The 27,581-nt window shown below is 45.0% G+C and overlaps 1 long non-coding RNA gene across 1 annotated transcript in view; it reads right to left on the bottom strand.

The window, feature by feature from the left end:
* LOC137623211 (uncharacterized) overlaps positions 1-26,303 on the bottom strand; it is a 61,847-nt gene extending 35,544 nt beyond the window's left edge. Inside the window, exon 1 of the long non-coding RNA XR_011040566.1 lies at positions 26,180-26,303. This is a non-coding gene — a long non-coding RNA (uncharacterized lncRNA). The remainder of the gene's footprint in view (positions 1-26,179) is intronic.
* Between the last annotated feature and the right edge of the window lie 1,278 nt (positions 26,304-27,581).

The raw sequence follows: 27,581 nt of genomic DNA, 5'->3' as shown, positions 1-27,581 counted from the left end.
ACTGGAGAGATCTCATTCTGAGGCGACCGTTGGGAATGAGACGGGCCAGGGAGGAGAGGTGGGCGAGGAGACGTAACCACGTTTGGGCTGGGAGTTCTTCTCGATTAAGGAAAGGCCTCGCGACCTTCCTCAGGCTTGCTATCCTGTCGTCTGATGGGAAGGCTTTGTGGAGATTGGTGTCTATGACCATGCCTAGGTATACCAGTTTCTGAGAGGGCTGCAGAGAGGACTTCTCGAGATTTACCATGATCCCTAGATCCTGGCAAAGTTCGAGAAGCTTGTCTAGGTGGCGAAGAAGGGTTGCCTCCGAGTCCGCTAGGATCAACCAGTCGTCCAGATAACGAAGGAGACGGATGCCGATCCTGTGAGCCCACGATGATATCAGGGTGAACACTCTGGTGAACACCTGAGGGGCTGTGGAGAGACCGAAACACAGCACCTTGAACTGGTAGATCTTGTCGTCTAGGCAAAATCTTAAGTACTTCCTTGAAGACGGATGGACTGGGAGCTGGAAGTATGCGTCCTTCAGGTCCAGTGTACACATGAAGTCTTGTGGTCTCACTGCAAGTCTGACCGTGTCTGCCGTCTCCATACTGAACGGAGTCTGTTTGACAAACCCGTTCAGGGTTGAGAGGTCGATGACTGGTCTCCAGCCTCCAGACGCCTTCTTTACAAGAAGGAGTCGACTGTAGAAGCCTGGGGACCCGTCCACTACCTCTTGGAGAGCTTCCTCCTTCAACATGGTCTGGATTTCTGCCCCCTTACTGATCCCATAGTAAGGGAGCACAATGACACTGGATTCGCTGTCAGGGGAGGTAGAGAAGCTGTGAATGGGACGCAATAACCCTAACCGATTACGGAAATCGTCCAGGTATCTGCCCCGAGTTGCTACCACCTTCCCGCGCAACTTTGTAGGCATCCCCCTACTGGTGGACATGCAGGGGGACTGCCAATCCTATCGTCTACAGCCTCTGCCGTTTCCTCTAGGGTTCTTACCTCCCCTGGAGGACTTTTTGCTCTTGGCAGGAAAGGGCTTAGACACCTTCGGCTTTGCTGCTGTCGTCTTCTTTGTGTCCTTAGCTGGACGGGGCTGTTGGGCTACTGGAGGTTTGTAGGGCGGAGAGGTCTCGAACAGCAGGCTGGTCTAAACAGGAACAATCCTCCGAAGAGGAGTCTCTATGAGTGGCCTCTCTCGCGAACGAGAGAGGTAAACACTTCGTAGAAGAGACTTGAAGACACTGGTGATAGCGACCCCTAGGGCCGTTGGATCAGCAAGCTGACCTATAAGGAGCAATCCTCCAAAGAGGAGTCCTTATGAGTGGCCTCCCTCGCGAATGAGAGGTCACAAGACTGATCCTGCAGCTGCTCAGCCCCTTGAGCATAGCTGCAGGTGCGACTGCTCAGCCCCTTGAGCATAGCTGCAGGTGCGACTGCTCAGCCCCAAGAGCATAGCCACCTGAAGTTTTCAACGCCCGGCCTTGCAACCACTCAGCTCCTTGAGCATGGTTATAAGTGCGGTCGCTCAGCACCAAAAGCATAACAGCCTGAGGACCAGAAAAACCCATCCAGGAATTATTAGGGTATTAGAAGTTCCCCCTCTGCAGGGGAAAAAACTCACCTGGGAAGGGAACCTCCTCGGAAGGGAAGTTACCTACCCTTGGAGGCGAACCTCCTTAGCATTCTAAGATGAACTAAAGAGCTGACAGTTGTCACGGGAGAACTTCTAAGAGAAGGGAACATGCCCATGACGATGTCCTAGAGAGACGGCAGCAACAGCACTCCCCAGGCACCAACAGGGCAGCTCTGCTTCGTTGGCACACTTTAGGCAAACGAAGAAAAACTGCATCGTTAACTGGGAAAATAAAATAAATTAGTTAACAGAAATTCCCCCGGGAGGAACTCAGAAGAGAAAACCCCCGAGGGAATAGAAAACATAAGAGTTACAAATTAAGTATGCGCCCTCCTCCCCCACTGACATTCACGGGAGAAGGGGGAGGGCGGAGAACTGTAACAAAAACAGAATTATAACAATTATAATTATGTAATTCATCTAAGAATGTTCACAAATAGTAAGAACCACTGACCCCCGAAGGGAAGTGTTCTCCACAGAAAGCTGACAAGTTGAAAAAACAATTAGATTTCATTAAAAATAATTGAGACAAATAAATGGAATAGCAACCCAACCCGCACGGGAAAGAAGCTTCCGTAATAGTATGTAGTAGTACTGTAGTAAAAGGGTGAACGACCTCGAGTAGAGAGAGACCGTAGTCAATCTAAACTCCCACGTTCCCTTCGCTGAGAATCCAAGTTCCCCGTAGGAAAGGAGGAACAGCGGAGAAAACAGATGAATGAAGAAAGTCCAGCGATGACGATTCCCCACGGCGGCCGAATTATCGGAAGCCGAAAGAACGACCGAAGGACCAAGGGAGAGGCTGCGCCCCATGACGTGAAACCGAGGTGGCCTGGTACTAAGCCGGTGACATTGTCGTACACTACACACACAGCAAAAACACAGAAAAGGAAACTTACTATATTTCTATACACAAATATATACATAAACATAAAGAATGTTTATATATATATTAAGTATAAGAAAAAGTAAAAGACAAAAAGCATTAATGGCTGCCAAAGCGAGGGTGGGAGCAGACACGTCTGCCCATCACCCGAGCCAAAAGTAAAGTGAACTAGTTCACCGGTGTGTGAGGGGGGAGGGGTAGCTAGCTACCCATCCCCTACCCCCTCGCTAACTAGCGAGGGGTTAGTAAACCGTCGTTAAAATTCTAATGGTTCGCCATTTCAGCTACGCCGAAAGTAATACCCTATTTAAATAGCGTGGTTTGTATTTCGGTTACGGAACAAACCCCTATTAAACAGCGTGGTTTGTATTCCAGTTACGGAACAACTTTCCATTCACGCAGATTGAAACCGGGTAACAGTGCCCTAACCCTTCTGCTACTTGTCTAATAAGGAGCTTGAGGTATACAACCAGCTGCCAATAGATATCGTATCGAGTTCCTGTGGGTCACGTCTTGTGGGAGGAAGGTTGTGAAAGTCATCTAGAGCATTCACACCCTTACTTGTAGAACCTGCGTCACAGTAATCTGCTTAGAGGGTAGATGTGTTGGATAAGGATCTGGATTCAGAGTGTAATTGATGACTCTGTGAATCCAGCAGTGATGATGTTTTGGTGATCCTCCCCTTGTCTCTCCCAGTGATGATGACAAGAGAAGGGACCTGGGTGGGCTGTTGCCGTTCTCTTGAGGTAGAGCCTCAAACCTTACCCAGGGTACAGTAACAGATGATCTGGATCGTCAGTTATTGAGTGGAGACGTTGTCTAGGAATCGTCACCTCTGGAGACTGTGTCTGGCAACATACTCGAGGACGAAACTGAACGTTGCCTTTCACCCTTCTCATGAATGGGCGAGAAACCATGAAGTTCCTTGACTTGTTTGGCCGCTGTCAAAGTGTGTAGGAACACTTCTAAACAACGTGAAAATGTGTTGCCTGGTGAAGTGGAATTTAAGGAGGTCTTCTTAGAGACCGCGGAACTCGAATAATGTTCCGAGGGGGAGGTCTCAATTCCGACTGGGAAAAGGCAAGTTGTAAGTCCGTATGAGTTAGGAAAGATTAGCGATGAGGGGATGTCCCTTCCTTTCAGTTTGAAGGCAAAGCTCAAGGTTGAGTGATCGTCTTTACCTGCCAAAACTGAAAAAGGGGTCTTTTCCTCCTGCATATACTCGAGGATTCCGCTATTGCTGCAATAGAGGTATCGAGTGGAGAGATACGTTTTCCCATGACACCAACCACAAAAGACGTTATACTTTGCCTGGTAGACTGAGGCTAAGGAATTCCTAAGAAATCTAGACAACCTCTTCGTAACATTGCGAAAAGCCTCTGTGAGAGAGGAGGTACTGGGAAGAATCCAGGCATACAATCATAGCGAAGCTATAGCTTGTGGTAGATGTCTTAGTTTGGTTGTCTGTGACGTGGAGAGGGTTCTCTTGGAGGCTCTATAAGGAGCTGCAGAAGGCTTGGAAACTGTGAAGTGTAATGCAGAGCCCTTGAGAGGCTGACCGATGTTCTAACCTTGTCGAGTACCCTGCTCTTCAGACAATAACAGGGATGAGATGTAAACGTTGTTGTTGTACCCACCGTTGTTGGCATGCTTCATACCAGAGAGCCTTGGGATCTAGGACTGGGGTGCAGTGGAAGCCTGAGGTTCAAGGGCGTTGCGAACAGATCCATAGTTGGAGAACCCCGTAAAGTCGGAACTTTGTCGGCTACAAGGTGATCCAAAGACTATTCGGTACACCTTATCTGAGATGCTGTGCACAGATTGTTGGTGAGCACATTCCTCTAGTCTGGAATGAAGCGAGCTGATAGCGGTAGCGGGCAGACTTTGGCCCATCTTAGTATTTATACTGTTAGATGGGAAGAGGCTGCGAGCAAGTTCCTTCTTGCTTGTTAATGTGAGCCCCTATGTGGTGTTGTCGCTCATCACACTACTAAGTGGCCCGTTAGGAACTGATGAGGCTGTTGAAGGACCGGAAAGTTGGCCTTCATCTCTTAAGATTTTCAAGGAAGGTACTTTTGGACTCTATCCAGAGGCCTGAGGTCGTGTGGTGCAGCACTATGGTCCTTCCTCCCTCCTTTTGATGTGTCTAAGCACAGCATCAAGTCCGAGGGTGGAGAAGGATGACAAGGTTATACCACTCCGTAGATTCTCGACTGACACCCATCCCTTGAGGTTCGTCCAAACTTCTGGTCCCATGGGGATTAGAATGTCTGGGAATCGAAGGCCTGATTCCAATCTGACTCAAGCCGCCACTGGAGAGAATGAATATTGAGGTGGCCGTTGGAGGCTAGACAGGCCAGAGATAGGTGTCAGAGGAAAAAAATAGTCACTCTGGGCTGGGAGTTCTTCTCGTTTTGAGAAAGGGTCTTGTGACTTTCTACACCTGTCCGTGAGGAGAAGGTTTTGTGGCGATTGGTGTCTAGAATCATTTCCAGATATACCAGTCTTCTGAGAGGGAAGTAGGGAAGACTTCCACAGGTTTACCATGATCACCCGATCTTGGTAAAAAGACTTCAGAAGTTCCGGTAGTAACGCAAAGTTGCAACAGAGTCTGCTAACGTCAGTCAGTCATCCACAAACGGAGACGGAAGCTGATCCTGTGAATCCAGGATGGGTGCTGTGGAAAGACCGAATCACAGTGCCCTGAACTGGTGTTTCTTTGTTTGTCTAAACTTAATCTTCAATCCTTCCTAGAAGATGGATGGTTTGGGCCTGAAAGTATGCATCCTTTAGGTCCAGCGTGCAAATGAAGACCTCTGGTCTTAGCCCTTGTCCGAACTCCTCCAACATGGCGTGGACATCAACCCAAAGGGACAGCTCCTTGCGGATCCTTTCGATTAGGAGATTGTTGATGCTGGGGTCTTAACTCGTGGTGGAAAGGATGGGACGCGATACCCTATGTAAGGATTCTTCCCTGGGAGAGAACTCCTTTAGCTGATAGAAGTAAAGCAACGCTTAACCCCACCATGCGCCCTCACGGGATTGATGTTATTCCTTAGAACAGCATCGGTTTGGCGAATGTTAATCAATGGATATCGACTTGGTATCGTGGTTACTGTGCAGTTGGAGTGCTCGCGAGTAGTCACCTGTCGACAAGCCACTAATGGGGGCTATCAATCGTTTGCCGATCGCTTTAGTGGATGGTGTGATGGCAAACGGTGAGTAGCGAGAAGTGTGTTGCATGCCTTCCGATCTAGGGGACCACGGGTAGAGGTCGACCAGTAAGTCTGAGTGATGAAATGCCGATGATCAGTGAATCGGCTATCTGTGAGCCGAAGATGGTAACTGACAGGCAGATGAAGGCTGTCTGCTCAGTCAGCCAAGGAAGACTGGCGATTAATGAGTTGGTGATCGGCTTGGAGAGCCCTGAGAGACAGCAGAATGGTTTAATGATTGTCAGTTGGTGATTGGTGAGCCATTGATGATCAGCACTTGATAGTGGATTGGCGATCGGTGAGCTAAAGATCAACGAGCTGGTGATTGGCTGGTCAGAGATCAGCGATCTGAGGTCGATGATCAAAGAAAGACGAGTTACCCCTTGGTGATCTAGTGATCAGCAAGCTGATGATTGGCATTTGACTAGCATTGGACCCCCTCATATAAATACAATTATGGGAGACCCCAGTGGGAAACCGGGGTTTATTAGGTGGGGGAAATGCAATAAATGAGTGATATAAAGAAATAATAATGGTCAGAAATGCAAAATAAGCACAAGATAACCAGTTGGAAAAATATATGGTTCATGTAAGTGGCTGAAAACAGGACAAAACCTGATTATCACTTTTGAGATTTATAATAGGGTACAGAACCTAACAAAACCATCAAAACTAACCTAAGACACCCCCTTCCAAAGTCACAACCGCTGGCCGGACCCCCTTCCCAGGTCACAAACTAAAAGTAAATCCCAAATGAATCCTTACATTATAATAAAGTAAATTACAAATAAATCCTTACATTAAGGAAAAGTAAATCACAAATAATGCCTTACCTTATGATTGACTTTTTTTTTTGTCTTGGCAATCTTTACTGAAGCTTTGCAGTAGAAATGAACTGATCTTCTCCAAAAATTAAGTCAAAATCGGACCTTTGAGGCATTATTTCGTGGTTATTTTTTAACTTCACATGAGTAACAATAGCTTTACACTGAATGGAGACCACTTCCATCATAATCAATTGCCGACATAAATGAAATTCCACTTTCAAAATCGATTGATGTAGGCCTACTTCCATTATGTTCCCTTTTGGAGACGTGTATGTCATGGTGGTCGAGTTGAAACTGAAGGGAATGGTGGAAAACAAAATGGCTGTTGTAGAACAACATCAGGGAACTTATGAAGAAGTACTTCTAAGCTGTTAATTGGTTAAAAACCACCTGACAAATACATTATTGTAAATACACAGAAAGCTCCCCAAACCATAGGAAAAAAATGCATGCAGTCTCACAGATGTAAACACTGGACAAAGTGAAAAACATATTTCACATTTTTATAAACCAATATGCAAGTTATTATACCCCAGCTTCTATTAAGCAGATAGAGAAAAATACCAAACTAGCCAGCACTCGTCCATTTCTTATAGCGAATTCCAGTTTCGTTAGTTGTTAAAAGTATCATATATTTACCCAAAACACTCATGAAAGGGTGGTTTGCCCAAAATAATCAGTAATTGTCCGAAATATACCCACCAAGAGCTTTTGTTGTTATATGTATTTTAGCCAGGTAAAACACGTGAAAAAAATAAATTCTTGTCAATACATTATCCTCGCAAATACATAAGGAAAAAAAAAAATTAAATTATCTTACGGTACATAAAGATTTTTTCCAAGTCCCTTTTTTATCTTCACAGTCACACGGAGAGTAGCTCCTGTTACTTCGTATGTTTGTTCTAAGCATTTTTATTTTTATATATATTTGCAGGTAGAACCTTTGCTAGGGGTTGTGACCTGGGAAGGGGGTCCGGGGGCTTGCCCCCGGCTAGGGGGTGGTGACCTGGGAAGGTTTGTAACCTGGGAACGGGGTCCAGGGGTAAGCCCCTGGCTAGGGGTTGTGACCTGGAAACTACTAGTTTAGGCTAGGTGGGTTTGTTAGGTTTTGTACCCTTTTATATATTGTGTAAAAGGTATATAAAAATGTTATTTTTATAATAAAATAAATTTTTGAATATACTTACCCGGTGATTATATAAGCTGCAACTCTGTTGCTCGACAGAAAACTCTACGTTAAAAATCCGCCAGCGATCGCAATGCAGGTAGGGGGTGTACTTCAACAGCGCCATCTGTCGTGCAGGTACTCAGTACTCAATGTAAACACAGAACTCAATTTTCTCCTCGGTCCACTGGGTCTCTATTGGGGAGGAAGGGAGGGTCCTTTAATATATAATCACCGGGTAAGTATATTCAAAAATTTATTTTATTATAAAAATAACATTTTTCAATATTAAACTTAGCCGGTGATTATATAAGCTGATTCACACCCAGGGGGGTGGGTAGAGACCAGCAATAATTGTTTACATTATTATGAGCTAAGGATTTTTTATTTCATTTTAGCAGTTATTCAAAATAACAAACATAAAATAAATAAGTACCTGGTAAGAAAGTCGACTTGAACAATTACTCTGCCTTTTTAAGTACGTCTTCCTTACGGAGCCTCGCGATCCTCTTAGGATGCTGAGCGACCCCTAGGATCTGAAGTATCAAGGGTTGCAACCCATACAACAGGACCTCATCAAAACCTCTAATCTAGGCGCTTCTCAAGAAATGACTTTGACCACCCGCCAAATCAAGTAGGATGCGAAAGGCTTCTTAGCCTTCCGGACAACCCAAAAACAATAATAAAACATTTCAAGAGAAAGATTAAAAAGGTTATGGAATTAGGGAATTGTAGTGGTTGAGCCCTCACCCACTACTGCACTCGTTGCTACGAATGGTCCCAGAGTGTAGCAGTTCTCGTAAAGAGACTGGACATTCTTAAGATAAAAAGACGCGAACACTGACTTGCTTTTCCAATAGGTTGCGTCGATTATACTTTGCAGAGATCTATTTTGTTTAAAGGCCACGGAAGTTGCGACAGCTCTAACTTCGTGTGTCCTTACCTTCAGCAAAGCTTGGTCTTCCTCATTCAGATGGGAATGAGCTTCTCGTATTAACAGTCTGATAAAATAGGATAAAGCATTCTTTGACATAGGCAAAGATGGTTTCTTAACTGAACACCATAAAGCTTCAAACGGGCCTCGTAAAGGTTTAGTTCGTTTTAAATAGAACTTAAGAGCTCTTACAGGACATAAGACTCTTTCTAGTTCATTTCCAACCATACGAAAAGTTTGGAATATCGAACGATATTGGCCAAGGCCGAGAAGGCAGCTCGTTTTGGCTAGAAAACCAAGTTGTAGAACATGTAGCCGTTTCGGATGAGAATCCGATGTTCTTGCTGAAGGCATGAATCTCACTGACTCTTTTAGCTGTGGCTAAGCATACCAGGAAAAGAGTCTTTAAGGTGAGATCTTTCAGGGAGGCTGATTGTAGCGGTTCGAACCTGTCTGATATAAGGAATCTTAGTACCACGTCTAAATTCCAACCAGGTGTAACCAAACGACGCTCCTTCGTGGTCTCAAAAGACTTAAGGAGGTCCTGTAGATCTTTATTGTTGGAAAGATCTAAGCCTCTGTGACGGAAGACTGATGCCAACATGCTTCTGTAACCCTTGATAGTGGGAGCTGAAAGAGATCGTTCTTTCCTCAGATATAAGAGGAAGTCAGCTATTTGAGTTACAGAGGTACTGGTCGAGGATACGGATACTGACTTGCACCAGTTTCGGAAGATTTCCCACTTCGATTGGTAGACTCTAAGGGTGGATGTTCTCCTTGCTCTAGCAATCGCTCTGGCTGCCTCCTTCGAAAAGCCTCTAGCTCTCGAGAGTCTTTTGATAGTCTGAAGGCAGTCAGACGAAGAGCGTGGAGGCCTTGGTGTACCTTCTTTACGCGTGGCTGACGTAGAAGGTCCACCCTTAGGGGAAGTGTTCTGGGAACGTCTACTAGCCATCGAAGTACCTCGGTGAACCATTCTCTCGCGGGCCAGAGGGAAGCAACTAGCGTCAACCTTGTCCCTTCGTGAGAGGCGAACTTCTGCAGTACCTTGTTGACAATCTTGAACGGAGGGAATGCATATAGATCTAGATGTGACCAATCTAGTAGAAAGGCATCTATATGAACTGCTGCTGGGTCCGGGATTGGTGAGCAAAATATTGGGAGCCTCTTGGTCATCGAGGTTGCGAAGAGATCTATGGTTGGCTGGCCCCAGGTGGCCCAAAGTCTCTTGCATACATCCTTGTGGAAGGTCCATTCTGTTGGAATTATTTGTCCCTTCCGACAGAGACAATCTGCCATGACATTCAAGTTGTCTTGGATGAACCTCGTTACTAGTGATATGTCTAGACCTTTTGACCAGGTGAGGAGGTCCCTTGCGATCTCGTACAACGTCAGAGAGTAGGTCCCTCCTTGCTTGGAGATGTACGCCAAAGCCGTGGTGTTGTCCGAGTTCACCTCCACCACTTTGCCTTGAAGGAGAGACCTGAAGCTTTTCCAGGTCAGACGTACTGCCAGTAGCTCCTTGCAGTTGAAATGCATTGTCCTTTGACTCGAGTTCCATAATCCCGAGCATTCCCGACCGTCTAATGTCGCACCCCAGCCTACGTCCGATGCGTCCGAGAAGAGAACGTGGTTGGGAGTCTGAACAGTCAGGGGAAGACTCTCTCTAAGGTTGATATAGTCCTTTCACCAAGTCAGACAAGACTTTATCTTTCCGGAAACCGGGATCGAGACCGCTTCTAGCGTCTTGTCCTTTTTCCAGTGAAAAGCTAGATGGTATAGAAGAGGACGGAGGTGTAGTCTTCCTAGTGACACAAATTGATCCACGGATGACAGTGTCCCTACCAGACTCATCCACAGCCTGACTGAGCAGCGTTCTTTCTTCAGCATCTTCTGGATGGATAGCAGGGCTGGGGGCTGATCGTCTTGTTCAGCAACGTCCTCATCAGAGGGTTCCTCATCCGAAACTGATGAGGAAACGGCAACGGAGTGGGCAACGTCTGACTCGCTGAATCCGGTCGCACTGGTGGATGCGTGACGGAGCCGGACGCAATATCATGGAACTGCTGCACAGTCTGTGAACTGTCAACAACCATGGGTGCGCGAGGAAGTACAGCGTCAACCCGAAACTGTCTAGACCGTCTGGGTTGTGCAGTCAACACCCTACCGGGTTGCTGAGGTTGACGCACTGCGTCACAACAAGTCACCTCTGCTGGTTGTTGAACGTCCTGAACGTCAACAACCACCTCCGAGCGTCGCTTAACGTCAACGTGCGACTGGCAACCCACACTGGGTCGCATCGGTGGAGGAACCACCTCAACTGGCAGACGCAAGTAGGTTACCTCAGCGTCAACAGGGCGCACAACCGACCGGTTGGAAGGTTGTTGGCCAGGAGGAGGAACCACCTCAACTGGCAGACGCGAGTAGGTTACCTCAGCGTCAACAGGGCGCACAACCGACCGGTTGGAAGGTTGTTGGCCAGAAGGAGGAACCACCTCAACTGGCAGACGCGAGTAGGTTACCTCAGCGTCAACAGGGCGCACAACCGACCGGTTGGAAGGTTGTTGGCCAGAAGGTTCTTCTCCGCATTTAAGTCCTCTATCAAGGACGCAAGCTTGGACTGCATGGCTTGCAGCAAAGCCCATTTAGGGTCTACGGGAGCAGGTGTGGCAACAGACGGGGTTAGCGACTGAGGCGGAACCGTTTACCATCCCTGAAAGCCTTGTTATGTGTGACATAATAGTACAGCAAAACTTCAAAGGCTTGACAAAAGCTGAGAAGTTGACCTGTAAACAACTTGGAGCGTCTCCTGGCTAGGCGCCAGGGCGAGTCTACCAGAATTGAGAAGTCTATCTGGGCAGAGGCATGAACTCCCAAGCCGAGAACTTCTCTCGTGTCATATCAGACTCTCGCTCTATAAGCCAGTTTAAAAGAAGGGAAATCAAAGGCTGTATCCCTAAAAACTCCTCCTGGTGCAAAAACCAGTCGCCTAGCCAACGTAACGCTCTCTAGGAGAGCGAGAGAGCACTAGCTTAAAAACAACGGCTTCGAAGTAGCTAGACCTAGTGTAAGTTCTGACGTTTAGGCGAACGAGGAGCAGCAGTTACAAGATCCGGACGAAGATCCTTAAAAAAAAAATCATCATGATTTAATTAAAGTCCATAGGAGGCTAAGCAGCTTAAGGCTCCTCTCCATCTGACAGAGTCCTCAAGGGAATATCAGTAGGAGGGAGAACAGCAACTTCCTCATCTACAGGAACCTTGTCCGATAAAAGCTAGGTTACCTCAGTGAGTCCCTCACTGGAGCATTAGTAGCAGACCAGAAGGCAACGTCATGTAACTGCTTGACAGTCTGTGAACTGTCAACAACTGAACTGTCAACCACAACAGGTGCGTGAGGACGTACAGTGTCCACTCGAGACTGCTTTGACTGTCTAGACTGAGCAGTCAAAACAACTCTAGAATGCGGAGGTTGACGCACCGCGTCAAAACAAAACAACTTAGACTGTTGTTGTACCTCGTGAACGTCAACGGAAGGTTCCGTGCGTCGCTGAACGTCAACATGCGGCTGGCAGGGTACACTGGAACGCATGGGTGGCGGGACTCTCTCAGCTGGAGTGCGGCAGAAGGTCGCCTCAGCGTCCACAGGACGCACAAACGTGGTTGGTTGTAGGCTAGAGGTTGGTGTCAACCTTCTCCGCACGAAAGTCCTGCATCAATGACGTTAACTGAGACTGCATGGTCTGCAGCAAAGACCACTTAGGGTCTACAAGAGCAGGTGCGGCAACAGACGGTGTGACTGCCTGATGCGGTACCGCTTTGCCTCTCTTAGGAGGTGAGCAGTCGTCGGAAGACTGCAGCGAGTCCGAACTGACCCAGTGGCTACAACTGGGCCGTTGGACTTGCGCGGAAGGGACCGACTTGCGCTTAATAAGCCGCGAGACCTTGGTCCATGGTTTCTTACGAGAAACCTCTTCCGCAGACGAGAAATAAATGGGCTCTCTCGTCTTTGTGTGGGTGGCGCGATCTTGGGTAGATACGCCCGAAACCACGGAGGGAAAAACGTCTGTTTCTGTTCGTTGATCAAGGCCTCTCGAACCCATAAGTCGTTCGACATTACTTCTCCCCTGGGCTTGGGAGCTTGCAAGAGGTCCCGGACTAGGTGAACGACAGGCACGAACAGACGAACCCTCGGACGCAACACTGTAACACTTTGCGCATAACACTTTATCGATTTTCTGTTTTGCACTTATTCACTGAAATCGAAACTTTTACTGATTTCTACCTGAAACACGCAATTCTACCCTTCATTAAAAGGTAGTAATTGCGAAATCAGTCGTATAATGCAGCTCATTAATACTAAAACAGAAAACATATATAAAGATAAAAAATTCAGTGGCTGGGAAAGAGACTAAACACTAGTTCAAATAAACTACGTTTACAATCTCTCACCGCACATAGCCTGGGGACAAGAATAAAACCCTAGAAACGTTTTACCTTCCTCCCCGTACAGAGACTAGGGACGAGAGTAACACGAGAACAACGTTACCCGCTTGAACGGAACGTTTTCTCTCCTCTCTCTCCCTCCGTCTCAATCTCTCTCTCTCTTCCTCTCTTGATTTCGCACCTAAGAGAAGAGCCCAATTATATATCGTCAAAAAAACATGTTATTTGACTAAAGGAAAAAACTGAAAGGTTTTCCAAATAAAAAGTTCCTTTAATTTAGAATTTAAAACATTTAAGCTAAGAAAGAATGAACAAAACGTCAGAATCGATTTACTCTTACTGCAAAGTGAAACCGTGATACACTCTCTCTCTATCGTAACGATAGAGCGCATGTTGAACGTCCTGAACGTCAACAACTGCGTAGTCTAAAAAACTAAACGTTAGTTCATCTTTGAAAATAGTACGAAGACTATCAAAGAAATTCTTTCATAAAACATTAAATTTAAAAAGTTTATAATTCTTTAAAGGCTAAATACGATATAACGGGCTCAACGTTGATTAACTTCGGTTCCAATTTAGGACCGCCTACTATCAGGAAAGGTCGCATATAAACAAAACATAAAAATTTATTTTTATATGTTTATAATAAATGGAAAGTTAATCGAAGAGGCCTAATAAAGGCGGAGAGATATAAAATATATAGATCTATAACGTGTTAAGCAAAATTACTAAAAACCTAAACACACTTCCGTCTAAGGGAAGGGTCGGCCATTTAAAAGTGAAAGAGAGTCCATACTCTCTTTGTCACCATAATTTAATCTATCCAAAACGAGTTCAAGTTTTGAGATGAAAATAAAACACCTGCATAGCGAAAGCTCAAAACTAGAATAGTGTACTTCACCAAATAGTTGTGAAAACAAATCCAGTTAGTAACAGCGAATTAGTAGGTCTTGCCGGTAGCCCGACAGAGAGAAAATTGAGTTCTGTGTTTACATTGAGTACTGAGTACCTGCACGACAGATGGCGCTGTTGAAGTACACCCCCTACCTGCATTGCGATCGCTGGCGGATTTTTAACGTAAAGTTTTCTGTCGAGCAACAGAGTTGCAGCTTATATAATCACCGGCTAAGTTTAATATTGAAAAAAATGCTTTAAAATACACATTTCATTTTATCAATTTACTAAAAAATAGTGTAAATTAATAAACATATTATTTATCGATTTCTAAGGGTTTGCAGTGATATTGTAGGGTATTTTGGTGATTTTCAAGGGGATTCCAGTAATTTGTGGTTCCCGCGTAGCGCAATATACAGTAGAGCTAAGATCAGTTGAACATTCAAAAGAAAACAGGACTCAGAAGAAAACGGGCCAATGATAGTTTTCGTTAAGTGTTGTTCCTCATATTTTTTCATGAAAAAAAATTTTTCTCGTTACTTTTCTTGTTATTTTGGAGCGTTTTGCCGCTATTCTCTTCCGCAATTCGTTATTTTTCAGTACCCAACCTGATGTTCTCTAAATTACTGTTGGGTGGTACCTGATGTTCTCTAAATTACTGTTGGGTGGTACCTGATGTTCTCTAAATTACTGTTGGGTGGTACCTGATGTTCTCTAAATTACTGTTGGGTGGTACCTGATGTTCTCTAAATTACTGTTGGGTGGTGATACTCGGAAAATGATACATTTGCGAAAGTTAACAAAAAAAAGACAACAAAACAAGAAAACTAACGAAAAAAATATTTTTTTCATGAAAAAAGCGCTGGGTGGGTTTATTACGAAAACTTGCCAAACAATCATGGGCAGAAATTCATAAAATAAAAAATAGCGAGTAGAAAAAATATTTGGTTCATGTATTTGGCTAGAAATACATACCTTAACATGATAAAATAAGAGCCATGATTATATTGCATATTCCAATATAGATGTTAAAAACAAAGAGGTTTAAAATGTAAAACGTTGGGCCCTTAATTCAGTTCAAACAAGTCAACTTATGGCAGAAGCACCACCTATCAGTGTTTTTCCCAAATACCGGGTTGAAGGAGGGTTCTATAATTGAGCTATAAGGAGCAAACGGCCATTTATTTGATTAAAATCTGTAACTTCGTTAATAGAGGTTTCCGCTAGTAGTATATGGTATTCAAAATAGTGTATTTGCAGAGATCTATTCAATTATGCGCGTTTCAATTTCCTAACTAATACTAAACTATTCTATAATTAAACCATATGGATTAGGCTACCAACGTTTCAGAATACATATTTATCAATTTTTTATTTGAAAATAACTCGGAAGATATTAAAACTAAGTTTAATACCCATGAAATGCTATCTAAATTAACGGCACTAACCTTAGGGAAAATTTGTAGTTCAATTATCTAAAACACCATGCACAAGGAGTATTCTTCTCTCTTGCTTTAGTCTTGATTGAACCCCTCCCATTCATGACAGCGTAATGACACACTCGACCGCGGAACAATATATTTAGCAGCAATATTGGAACGTGGATTTTTTTTTTCTAATAATTATTTAATCGTATCTTTTGCCGTTATTCTCTTCCGCAATTCGTTATTTTTCAGTACCCAACCTGATGTTCTCTAAATTACTGTTGGGTGGTACCTGATGTTCTATAAATTACTGTTGGGTGGCGAATACTCGGAAAACGATACATTTGCGAAAGTTAACAAAAAAAGACAACAAAACAAGAAAACTAACGAAAAAAATATTTTTCAAGAAAAAAGCGCTGGGTGGATTTATTACGAAAACTTGCCAAACAATCATGGGCAGAAATTCATAAAATAAAAAATAGCGAGTAGAAAAAATATTTGGTTCATGTATTTGGCTAGAAATACATACCTTAACATGATAAAATAAGAGCCATGATTATATTGCATATTCCAATATAGATGTTAAAAACAAAGAGGTTTAAAATGTAAAACGTTGGGCCCTTAATTCAGTTCAAACAAGTCAACTTATGGCAGAAGCACCACCTATCAGTGTTTTTCCCAAATACCGGGTTGAAGGAGGGTTCTATAATTGAGCTATAAGGAGCAAACAGCCATTTATTTGATTAAAATCTGTAACTTCGTTAATAGAGGTTTCCGCTAGTAGTATATGGTATTCAAAATAGTGTATTTGCAGAGATCTATTCAATTATGCGCGTTTCAATTTCCTAACTAATACTAAACTATTCTATAATTAAACCATATGGATTAGGCTACCAACGTTTCAGAAAACGGATTTTGAGCGAAGCAAAAAATCTATTTTTGGGTGAGATAGCCATGGCGTCCTGATGGAAGGTTCCTTTTTGGTAGCTTCCTTGGGTAAATAACTACTAAGATATTCCCAGAGAATTTAACCACAGGTTATCACAGAATTCTAACTTCTGGAGCGAGTATCCTAAAGGTTTCCCTTTAAGATATCGTATATCAACAGGGGACGCATGTATTAACGCGCCACATAGCTATCTACACCCCGAACAGAGTTAATGCTTCGGTGTGTAAGGGCTGAGAATAGCTGGGAGCCGTTCCATAGCTAATCTCATTCGTGGCTACTTCTGGTACTCGAGACGTAAACAAACGGGCGCCATTGCTTTAATGACGTCACGTCCGTCTTCATCCTGAAGCCAGTTGCTTGCCCATCACCATGATACAGCAGAGCAGGGTGGGACCTAAAAACTGGACGAAGTAGCAGGGAGGGTCCATCAGGACGCCATGGCTATCTTACCCAAAAATAGATTTTTCGCTTCGCTCAAAATCCGTTTTTTGGGCTCAAGCCATGGCGTCCTGATGGAAGAATACCAGAGAATCAATGTATCGTGGTAGATTTTCCCCTATTAGTAAGTGCCAAGGCATTGACAAAATAGCATAGTAATCTTGGTAAAGAACCGTAGGGAAGAATCATCCTGCCCCCCTTGGCAGTGAAGTTCCCACGGGCCATGCCGACGTCAAAGTGGTATTGAAGGGCTATTCACCCTGATAGAAGAACTTGAAGAACTTGGAGACGAAGCTGAATGTTTGGCATTCGTATAGGAACATTCTGAAAAGCAGACCAGTGGTGGTTGGGCACTGTGTGCTGAGAAGGGTGATTCATCTCCAGGGTATGAAGAGTAAGTATTCGTATTGGAACATTACATAATCAGAGTGAATATAAATTAAGAGTTAGTATCTTAATTTCTCCATAACCATAAGGAAAAAAAGGGGATAATAAAACTATGACAGGCATGTATTTCATAGTAAGTAGGAGCTGATTGAGACGCACAGGTAATAAAATAGAAATTTTATTTCACAAATGCAGAAAATAAATGAATTGCAGCAATAAGTAAAGTTCATTTACAGTAATTATAATGTACATAGTAATAAAGACTTGCTCTTGAATCTGAAAAGGAATTTAAAGTTTATTAGTAGGCACTCGTTCTTGAGGAACGTAAGTCTTTGATTAAAAACACATCATGCTCAGGGCATGCGGCACTTGTGTGACAACTATGACATTTCACCTGGGATAAGAACAGTTATAAAAGCACTAAGTGTTTTCGACATCACTATGTATCGCTCGAGGGTCAACATAGGCACCCAAAGAGTTAGAGTCCCAAGTAACTCACTGTTCTATGCAGAGTTAGGTGCAGGTTTCATAACACTACCTGCGGCTACCACAAAATGTTTGACTTCGTGCACTTGTTTCGCATAATGTTTAAAGAAAACGCGCGAGGACTTCCAGCCTGTGAAGTTTTTAAGGCTTTCAAAGTCCATACTCTGAAAGAAATTCAGAGATGATGCAACTTTCCTAGGATCATGACCGGCGGGTGTACTGTCAGGATCCGCTCTGCGAATGAAGTAGGTGATTTTCGCTCTTAATTGTTTCAGTGACAGGTCGCTGCCCGATGTTTCTCCTTTGAAGAGTTGGCCTCCACCAAAGTTCGAAGTTCTGCGAAGATAGACCTTGAGGCTCTCTACTGGGCATAAAGAGACATCTTCCTTCAGGGGGCATATTCTCCAGGGGCCCCATCTTTTGGTGGGTAATTCATTTTTGGCGAGAAACGTCGGATCAGGGGAGAGGGTAACGTCTCCTGTATCGGTAAACAGGATGTGCCCTTCCTCTCTTGATAATGCCACTATTTCGCTGACTCGAGCTCCCGAAGCAAGAGCAAAGAGAAATATAACTTTCTGAGTCAGATCCTTGAGAGGGCATGAATCATTATCCAAGTTGGAGGCGAAATGGAGCACCTTGTCTAATGACCAGGAGATCGGTTTCGGTGGGGGTGCTGGGCGTAGGCGAGCACATGCTTTCGGTAGTTTATTGAAGATGTCGCTGGACAGATCAATTTGGAAGGCATACAGAATTGGTCTGGTCAAGGCCGATTTGCAGGTTGAAATCGTATTGGCTGCTAATCCCTGTCCATGGAGGTGAATAAAGAAGGACATGCAGAAATCAATTGTGATTTCCTTAGGATTTTTTGTCTTGACGAAGGAGACCCATTTCCTCCAGGATGATTCGTATTGCCGTCTTGTGGATTCGGTCTTGTATTCCTCTAGGAAGTCCAGACTTTTCTTCGAGATCCCAAACCTCTTCTTTGCGGCTAGGGAGAGAAAATCATGAGATGAAGGTCCTTGATTTTCGATGATGAAGCGAAGACAGTCAACTTCTGTACTTGTTGGGAGAGAACTGGGCCCGGGAGAGGGATCAGCTTGGGCTGCAGCTCCAGGACCAGGGGGTACCAGTTGCTCCGGGGCCACTTGGGAGCCACTAGGGCCGCTGTCCCTTTGAAGGTTCTCAGTTTGGAGAGGACTTTCAGCAGAAGGTTGGTGGGAGGGAACAGGTAGATCTTGGACCATCTGTTCCAGTCCAGTGACATGGCATCCACTGCTTCTGCCTTGGGGTCCTCGTACGGGGCCACATACCGAGGAAGTTGATTGTTGTCGCTCGTTGCGAAGAGATCTATCTGAAGTTCTGGGACTTGGTGAGAGATGAAGGAGAATGATCTTGCGTCTAGAGACCATTCCGACTCTATCGGGTTTGTTCGAGATAGAGCATCCGCTGTCACGTTGCGGAATCCTTGTAGGTGAACTGCAGACAGGTGCCACTTCTTCTTCTCTGCCAGACGGAAGATTGGGAGAAGCACCTGATTTATCTGGGGCGATCTTGAGCCTTGGCGATTGAGCCAACGAACTACCACTGAGTTGTCTAGGGTTAGACGAATGTGGATCGAGGGAGGCGGGGATAATTTCTTCAGAGTTAGAAGGACCGCCATGGCCTCCAAGATGTTTATGTGGAACGTCTTGAACAGGGGAGACCAGGTGCCTTGAGCCTGTTTTTGGTGGGAGTGACCTCCCCAACCCTCCAGCGAAGCGTCCGTGTGGATGTTGAGTGATGGAGGAGGGTGTTGAAGAGGAATGGACCTTTTCAGGGCCTTTGCTTCCGACCACGGCTTGAGGAGAAGTCGAAGTCTGTTTGGGAGCCGTCTCTTGAGGTCTCTTCGAGCGATGGATGCAGAACGTCTCCAGACTCCCGCGGCATCCTTTAGCTGTGCACGAAGCACTGGGTTTGTTACTGAGGCGAACTGTAGAGAGCCTAGAACTCGTTCCTGCTGGCGTCTTGAAATTCGTTTGGATTTCAGTAGTCGCTTGACAGACCCTGCTATTTCCTTCCTTTTCTTCTGGGGGATGGAAAGGCGGTGTGACTGAAGGTTCCATTGGATTCCTAACCACTGGAACTTCTGAGCTGGAGAGAGGCGAGATTTCTTCTCGTTGATCTTGAATCCCAGGTGTTCTAGGTACTGGGTGACTTTGTTGCAAGATTTTACACAATCTTCGGGCGATGGAGCCCAGACTAGCCAGTCGTCGAGGTAGGCCATCACCTGGACGTTTCGGAGGCGGAGCTGTTGTACTATGGCGTCCGCCAGCTTTGTGAAGATCCGAGGGGCCACATTGAGGCCGAAGGGCATGGCCCGGAAGGCGTAGCTTTTCCTTTGGAGCCGAAATCCTAGGTAGGAGGAAGCGTGATGGTTCATTGGAACGTGCCAGTAGGCATCCGCCAGGTCTATGGAGACCGTGTAGGAACCTCGAGGCAGAAGGGTCCTTATTTGTTGAAGAGTCAGCATCTTGAACTTGTCGTTCGCTATGAACTTGTTGAGGGGGGATAAGTCCAGAATGACTGAGTTTGTCGGAGTCTTTCTTGGGGACACAAAACAGTCTTCCTTGGAACCTGGTGGACTTTACCTTCCTTATCACCTTCTTGTTCAAGAGATCTAGGACATATTCTTCCAGAAGGGGGGTTGATTGTTGGAAGAACTGCTGGAATGTTGGGGGTGGTTGAGTCCAACTCCAGCCTAGACCCTTCTTGACGATGCTGTGTGCCCAGGGATCGAAGGTCCAACGATCCTGGAATTGGCGGAGTCTTCCTCCCACCGGAAGCACTTCATTGCTTCTGGTGTCCCGAGGGCTTGCTGCCTCGGCCGCTAGCTCCCTTTCCTCCTCTGCCTCTGGAGGGACGGCGAGACGCGTCTCTGCCTGCACCTCTGTTTGAGCCTCTACCTTTGGGACGAAAGGTAGTCGTCTGTTGCTCGAAAGCAGGGGTGAAGACCGGTGACTGTGACAACACCGGTTGGGTGACCAATTGAAAGGTCTGTTGTGGCTGAGCTACCACTTGGGAGGTAGCGGGTCCCGGAAACTGACGTCTTGGTTGACGTTGCTGGGGTTTCTGTTTTGAGGATTTCCTCTTAGGTTGAGGTCCGTCGTCCTGAGAGGGTTTCCTCTTCCTTGACATGCCCCACTTGTGGAGAAGGTTCCTATTCTCCGTGGCGGCTTTGTCGGTGATTTCCTTCACAAGGTCAGAAGGAAAGAGGTGTTTGCCCCAGATGTTGGAGGAAATCAGCCTCCGGGGTTCGTGTTTCACAGTGGCACCTGCGAACACGAATTCACGACAGGCTCTCCGAGCCTTCATGAAGTGGTACAAGTCCTTCATCAGGGTTGCCATGTGGGATTTGGAAAGTACCATGTAGTGGTCTGGTACTCTGGTGTCACAGGCCATAACTTCAAGTTGGACTTGGTGGGACATGGATGCTGCGAGCCTCTCCTTCGTATCTTGTTCCCGACGAAGGAGGTGATCGTTGAGCTTCGGGAGGTCTTCGTTAAACTGACGTCCGGCGACGTCAGGATCTAGCTTTCCCACGACGAACGTATGCTGGATGTCCTTCCAGTGTCGAGCGTCAGGGGGAGTAACTATGGAGAAGGGTCTGCACTCCTCCAGTGCAGGGCAGGCTTTCCCCTCTTCCACAGCTTTAAGGCACGCAGCGAAGGCCTTTTCCAAGAATGGAAGTACCGCATTTTCAGGTGCGACATAAGTAGGGTGCTTCTTGCTCAGGGCCGGAAGCTTAGAGCAGGTAAAACCCCTACTCTTGAACGTGTTGGCTAGCATAGCCTGGGCCTTCGCGAGATCGAACACTATCTCTTCCTTCGGTTCGGTCTCTTCTTTAGAGGCAGGTTCAGAGCGAAGTCGGACGTAACAGTCCGGGTAGGCCTCGAAGTTTGGGAAGAACTCCACGTCTTCCAAAGGGACCGTGCCGATCTTGTCGCTGACGAAGATCCTGCCGGTCGTGATAACCATATGCTCAGCATACCTCCATGGGTTGGCATGTGAGCAAGCGGGGAGATCCTTAACCGAAATCCTCTTCGGTTCTCTGGATCCCATCATGGACCTGATGAACTCCTGATTCTCCTTTAACCTGTCGTCCATGACGGCTCTAATCAACCGGATCATTTCTTGAGTGGATGAAGAGGGATCCGGGGTCGTGGAGGTAGACGGGATAGACACTTCCGTCGGTGTAGGAGTAGGGGCGGAGATGGAAGGAGCAGCGACCTCTTGCTCCGACTCGGCGTATTCCACCTGGTCTTCGTCATCTTCAGCTCCTTGAGCCATAAGGGTCTTCTCCGTGTCTTCCGAGACATCCGACATATGTTCGTCATCTTCGGAATCCAGGCGGCACTCGTGCATGGACTGGGCCATGACAACATCAGGTTCCACTGTAATTTGGACAGTGGGGATCAAATCCTTGGGTACCACTGAATCAGGGGAGGCCTTAGGGAACAGGAGTGACCTCATTTCTTCAGTGGCCAGGTACGGTCCGGTGGCATTCTTCTGGAAGCCACGCACCCACTTGCGTAGCTTCTCCCGAGAAGTGTCCCTGACCTCCGCTGAGGGAGGGTTATGGAAGGCATCAACTAGGTGAGCCTGGCAGACCGTACAATTCAGTGGGTCCCAGAATTTCAGATCCCCTTTCTTGTTAGCACAAGGGGCGTGAGTCCTGCAAGCCGTATGCCCGTAGAAGTGCGGGCGTTTCACAGCGCAGAAGTCGAAGTCACACTTCATCTGCTCCTCCTGTGGAAGAAAGAGAAAATGAGTATGGGGAGACATAAGAGTGGTTCTTAAGCTAAGTTAAGATTAATCATTAATTTTAACTTAATGAAGGGTGTGATGCATAGAGATTGAAGTAGTAAAGAAAACATACTCCATGCATCCCGCCCGGCTGGCTACAGCAAGCTTTATCCCTGGATAATCCGAGATGGCCGAAGGCACAGGATAGTATTCCTTAAAATTCCACAGGGCAATGGAATTCCATGGAAAAAACCAAGGATAAGTTTGGGACCGAGATCACTCAGTCCCAAATTAGGGGGCTAACAGGTCCCTTAGGGTAACTGCTTCCGGCAACCAGCCGCGCTAAGATGCACGCAGCATGCTGGAATTTTGAAGAATGCAAAGAGACAGCATGATTACTAATAGAACAGTACCAAGGCACTGATCTTAAGAGTGTAAACAGGCCATCTGTTTGCAGTGTAGGGCTATCAGTATTCAAATGATAGCTAGTAGAAGGGGGTGCAAGTAGTCTTGACGCCTCCGGGAGGTTCCGGCAGACCTCCGGCACGCTGGAGGCCGCTCCAGCAGAGTTTCTGGCATTAGAACAGACAATATGTAAGTCAAGAGTAATACCAGGGTGGCGGCCGCCGGCACAACGGCGGCACGCCGGCAGAGGAGCGGCGGCTCCGGCAGTCGGAGGATGCCGGATTGGTGACTGGGACAAGGATGGTTATAGCTGAACCAGGTTGCCGGCAGTGGACGCCGGCACTCCGGTGGCCGACCGGCAGGCGGACGGCGAAGCTAGGAGGAAGGAGGAGAGCCATCGGCGGTCGACAGTCCCCCGGCACGCGGGGGGCTGGCGGCATGAGGGTAGGGGAGAGTCACCAAGGTAGGAGGCGGGTATCGCCGACAGTGGAGGCGGCAAGGGACCGGCACCCGGATAGTGAGAGAGACAGGGGGAGGGATGTAAGAAGTCTAGTCATGGACTCCCAGACATCCCCCCCTGAGAGGGTGTACCCATGATAGAGGCAGGCTCTATCACCCCGGAGCAGGGGTCTCAGAGGACCGGGAGCTAGGGTAGCCCAAGGGAGGGCTAGGGGACACCCAAAGAGGGGGGAGACCTCCACATGCAGAACACATCCAGTGGCTAACCCCATAGGACACTATGAAGGGTATGTACCAGAGCGGACTGCACATGGAAGCTCAAGGTAGCCCTATCACTCCACCCTAAGGAGGAGTTGTAGGACAGGGGACAGATGGGTATAGACTAACCTAAGTGTAGGCTAGGCTATACAAGAGATAGGTGGGGAGGGGAGAAGAGAAGAGTCTTCCAAGGAAGGGGTTCTGTACCAGAGCAGCCACTAGGGAAAGGGAGGACACTCCCTAACCTAAGATAAGGCAGCCAGGCTGAAACGGTGCATGGGTACAGTTTCAGCAGGGGACAGAGTAACCTTCCAAAACCTAACCTAGAGCAGGGCTAAGAGCCCTGAACTAGGAAAGATAGAAGACATATCGCTATCGCAGGACAGTCATAGACTATTCCTAGCCATAGAGGAAGGGCTAGCCTTTCCTCACTCTCGGACGCAACCCTAAGGGGGGTTCATTCCCTTAGGGAGGACTGACAGGCGATAAATACTCCATTAGACACTTGATCCCTCTACTTAGAAAGGGAATCAAGGCTAAACAGAGGGAATGCCAAGGCAGGGGATGAAGGAAGCATATAGGGGTCCTACAAGTAGGTTAGGTTAGGAAGGGACACTAACTAACCTATCCCCTATATGGTCCCTGAAGGCGAAAAAAACACTTGCATCACGGTTGAAAGTATTGTAAAATAATGCCACTATCTTCATAACTTAGCCTAGGATCACTAATAAAATCATGCATGAACACTTATATATAGGCGCTCTGGCCTGGGGGCTATAGTAGCCGACTGGTATGAGGTCAATCGATGACCGATAAAAAGCGTCGAAACACGATATAAAAGTTCCTAGCTATGAAGACTAAATAAACTAATGTAATCGATTAGTAAATAAGGCCGGAAGCGTTGTTGTGGCTAACTAAATAAGGCATGCATAACAACAACGACGCCATAAAATGGCGGGTCCGGTAGAGGCACAGCTCTGCCACAAAACAGCAATTATCTCGGAAAGTAATATTTACTTTACGGTCAGAGCTTAACTAAACAATACTGGAACCTTGTACTCAACTTTCCAGAAGAAGGCGAGGCTGAAGGTAGCGACATAACGTAGATGCAAAGCGATAAGTAAAGCACAGGGAAAATCCGTCTAAGTAGGGCGAGCTACTGAACAATGGATGAAGACGGACGTGACGTCATTAAAGCAATGGCGCCCGTTTGTTTACGTCTCGAGTACCAGAAGTAGCCACGAATGAGATTAGCTATGGAACGGCTCCCAGCTATTCTCAGCCCTTACACACCGAAGCATTAACTCTGTTCGGGGTGTAGATAGCTATGTGGCGCGTTAATACATGCGTCCCCTGTTGATATACGATGTCTTAAAGGGAAACCTTTAGGATACTCGCTCCAGAAGTTAGAATTCTGTGATAACCTGTGGTTAAATTCTCTGGGAATATCTTAGTAGTTATTTACCCAAGGAAGCTACCAAAAAGGAACCTTCCATCAGGACGCCATGGCTTGAGCCCAAAATACATATTTGTCAATTTTTTATTTGAAAATAACTCGGAAGATATTAAAACTAAGTTTAATACCCATGAAATGCTATCTAAATTAACGGTACTAACCTTACGGAAAATTTGTAGTTCAATTATCTAAAACGCCATGCACAAGGAGTATTCTTCTCTCTTGCTTTAGTCTTGATTGAACCCCTCCCATTCATGACAGCGTAATGACACACTCGACCGCGGAACAATATATTTAGCAGCAATATTGGAACGTGGATTTTTTTTTCTAATAATTATTTAATCGTATCTTTTGCCGTTATTCTCTTCCGCAATTCGTTATTTTTCAGTACCCAACCTGATGTTCTCTAAATTACTGTTGGGTGGTACCTGATGTTCTATAAATTACTGTTGGGTGGCGAATACTCGGAAAACGATACATTTGCGAAAGTTAACAAAAAAAGACAACAAAACAAGAAAACTAACGAAAAAAATATTTTTCAAGAAAAAAGCGCTGGGTGGGTTTATTACGAAAACTTGCCAAACAATCATGGGCAGAAATTCATAAAATAAAAAATAGCGAGTAGAAAAAATATTTGGTTCATGTATTTGGCTAGAAATACATACCTTAACATGATAAAATAAGAGCCATGATTATATTGCATATTCCAATATAGATGTTAAAAACAAAGAGGTTTAAAATGTAAAACTTTGGGCCCTTTATTCAGTTCAAACAAGTCAACTTATGGCAGAAGCACCACCTATCAGTGTTTTTTCCAAATACCGGGTTGAAGGAAGCTTCAATGATTGAGCTATAAGGAGCAAACGGCCATTTATTTGATTAAAATCTGTAACTTCGTTAATAGAGGTTTCCGCTAGTAGAATATGATATTCAAAATAGTGTATTTGCAGAGATCTATTCAATTATGGCGCGTTTCAATTTCCTAACTAATACTAAACTATTCTATAATTAAACCATATGGATTAGGCTACCAACGTTTCAGAAAACATATTTATCAATTTTTTATTTGAAAATAACTCGGAAGATATTAAAACTAAGTTTAATACCCATGAAATGCTATCTAAATTAACGGCACTAACCTTAGGGAAAATTTGTAGTTCAATTATCTAAAACACCATGCACAAGGAGAATTCTTCTTTCTTGCTTTTGTCTTGGTCGAACCACTCCAACTCATGACAGCGTGATGACACAGTACACTATCACTCTCGACCGCGGAACAATATATTTGGCAGCAATATTGGAACGTGGATTTTTTTTTTCTAATAATTATTTAATCGTATCTTTCTTTTCAATAACCTTATGTAAAGATAGAATAAAAATACATTAAAGATACATCAGGTTTAAGAACCTACAGGTTTTACGACAACATGGAGAAAATATCATGAACTACTTTAATGACTTCTTTTCTTTTAATGAAAGCAAACAAATGCATGGACATCCCCATAAAAGAATGCACACACACACACACACACACACACACACACACACACACACACACATATATATATATATATATATATATATATATATATATATATATATATATATATATATATATATATATATAAAATTACCTGTCCATTAAAGGTAGAAATACTACAAATACACACCAACGCCTATGTTAAATGGTAATAATCCATTTCATATCAATACGATATGACCTGGAAAATACCAATATCAGTAAGTAGCAATCCACTAATTGTTCCAAGAAATTCGTATAACTAACCCCCTCACACACACACACACACACACACACACACACACATATATATATATATATATATATATATATATATATATATATATATATATATATATATATATATATATATGTGTGTGTGTGTGTGTGTGTGTGTGTGTGTGTCTTTAAGACAGCAAATATACTTTTGAGAAACACACTAGGTCTGTCTCTTCCTCAATTGCACAAAAAATTGGCTTATTGAGAAAGTCTTACAAGATTTTTGGTGATCAATCTATTTTGAAGAAGTGTTTTAATTCTTTCATTCTACCTTATTTTGAGTATTGTTCTCCTGTCTGGTGTTCAGCTGCTGATTCTCATCTTAATTTGTTGGACAGAAACTTACGGTCTATTAAATTTCTTATTCCTGATCTAGATATTAATCTTTGGCACCGTCGATCAATTAGTTCATTATGCATGTTGCATAAGATTTTTCATAACTCTGACCATCCTTTCCATTCAGATCTCCCTGAACAATTCTATCCTGTTCGCAATACTAGACAGGCAGTTAATTCTAATAGCCAGGCCTTCTCCATCAAGAGGCTCAGTACTTCACAGTATTCTAGAAGTTTTATTCCAGCTGTTACCAAGTTGTGGAATGATCTTCCTAGTCGGGTAGTTGAATCAGTAGATCTTTAGAAGTTTAAAGTTGGAGCAAATGTTTTTATGTTGACCAGGCTGACATGAGTCTTTTTTATAGTTTATATATGACATATCTGTTTTGACGCTGTTACTGTTTTTTT

This window comes from Palaemon carinicauda, chromosome 2 (genome assembly GCF_036898095.1).
Source record: "Palaemon carinicauda isolate YSFRI2023 chromosome 2, ASM3689809v2, whole genome shotgun sequence".
Classification (NCBI taxonomy): Eukaryota; Metazoa; Arthropoda; class Malacostraca; order Decapoda; family Palaemonidae; genus Palaemon; species Palaemon carinicauda.
The sequence above is the reverse complement of the archived record's forward strand: the minus strand, read 5'-3'. Positions and strand labels throughout refer to the sequence as shown.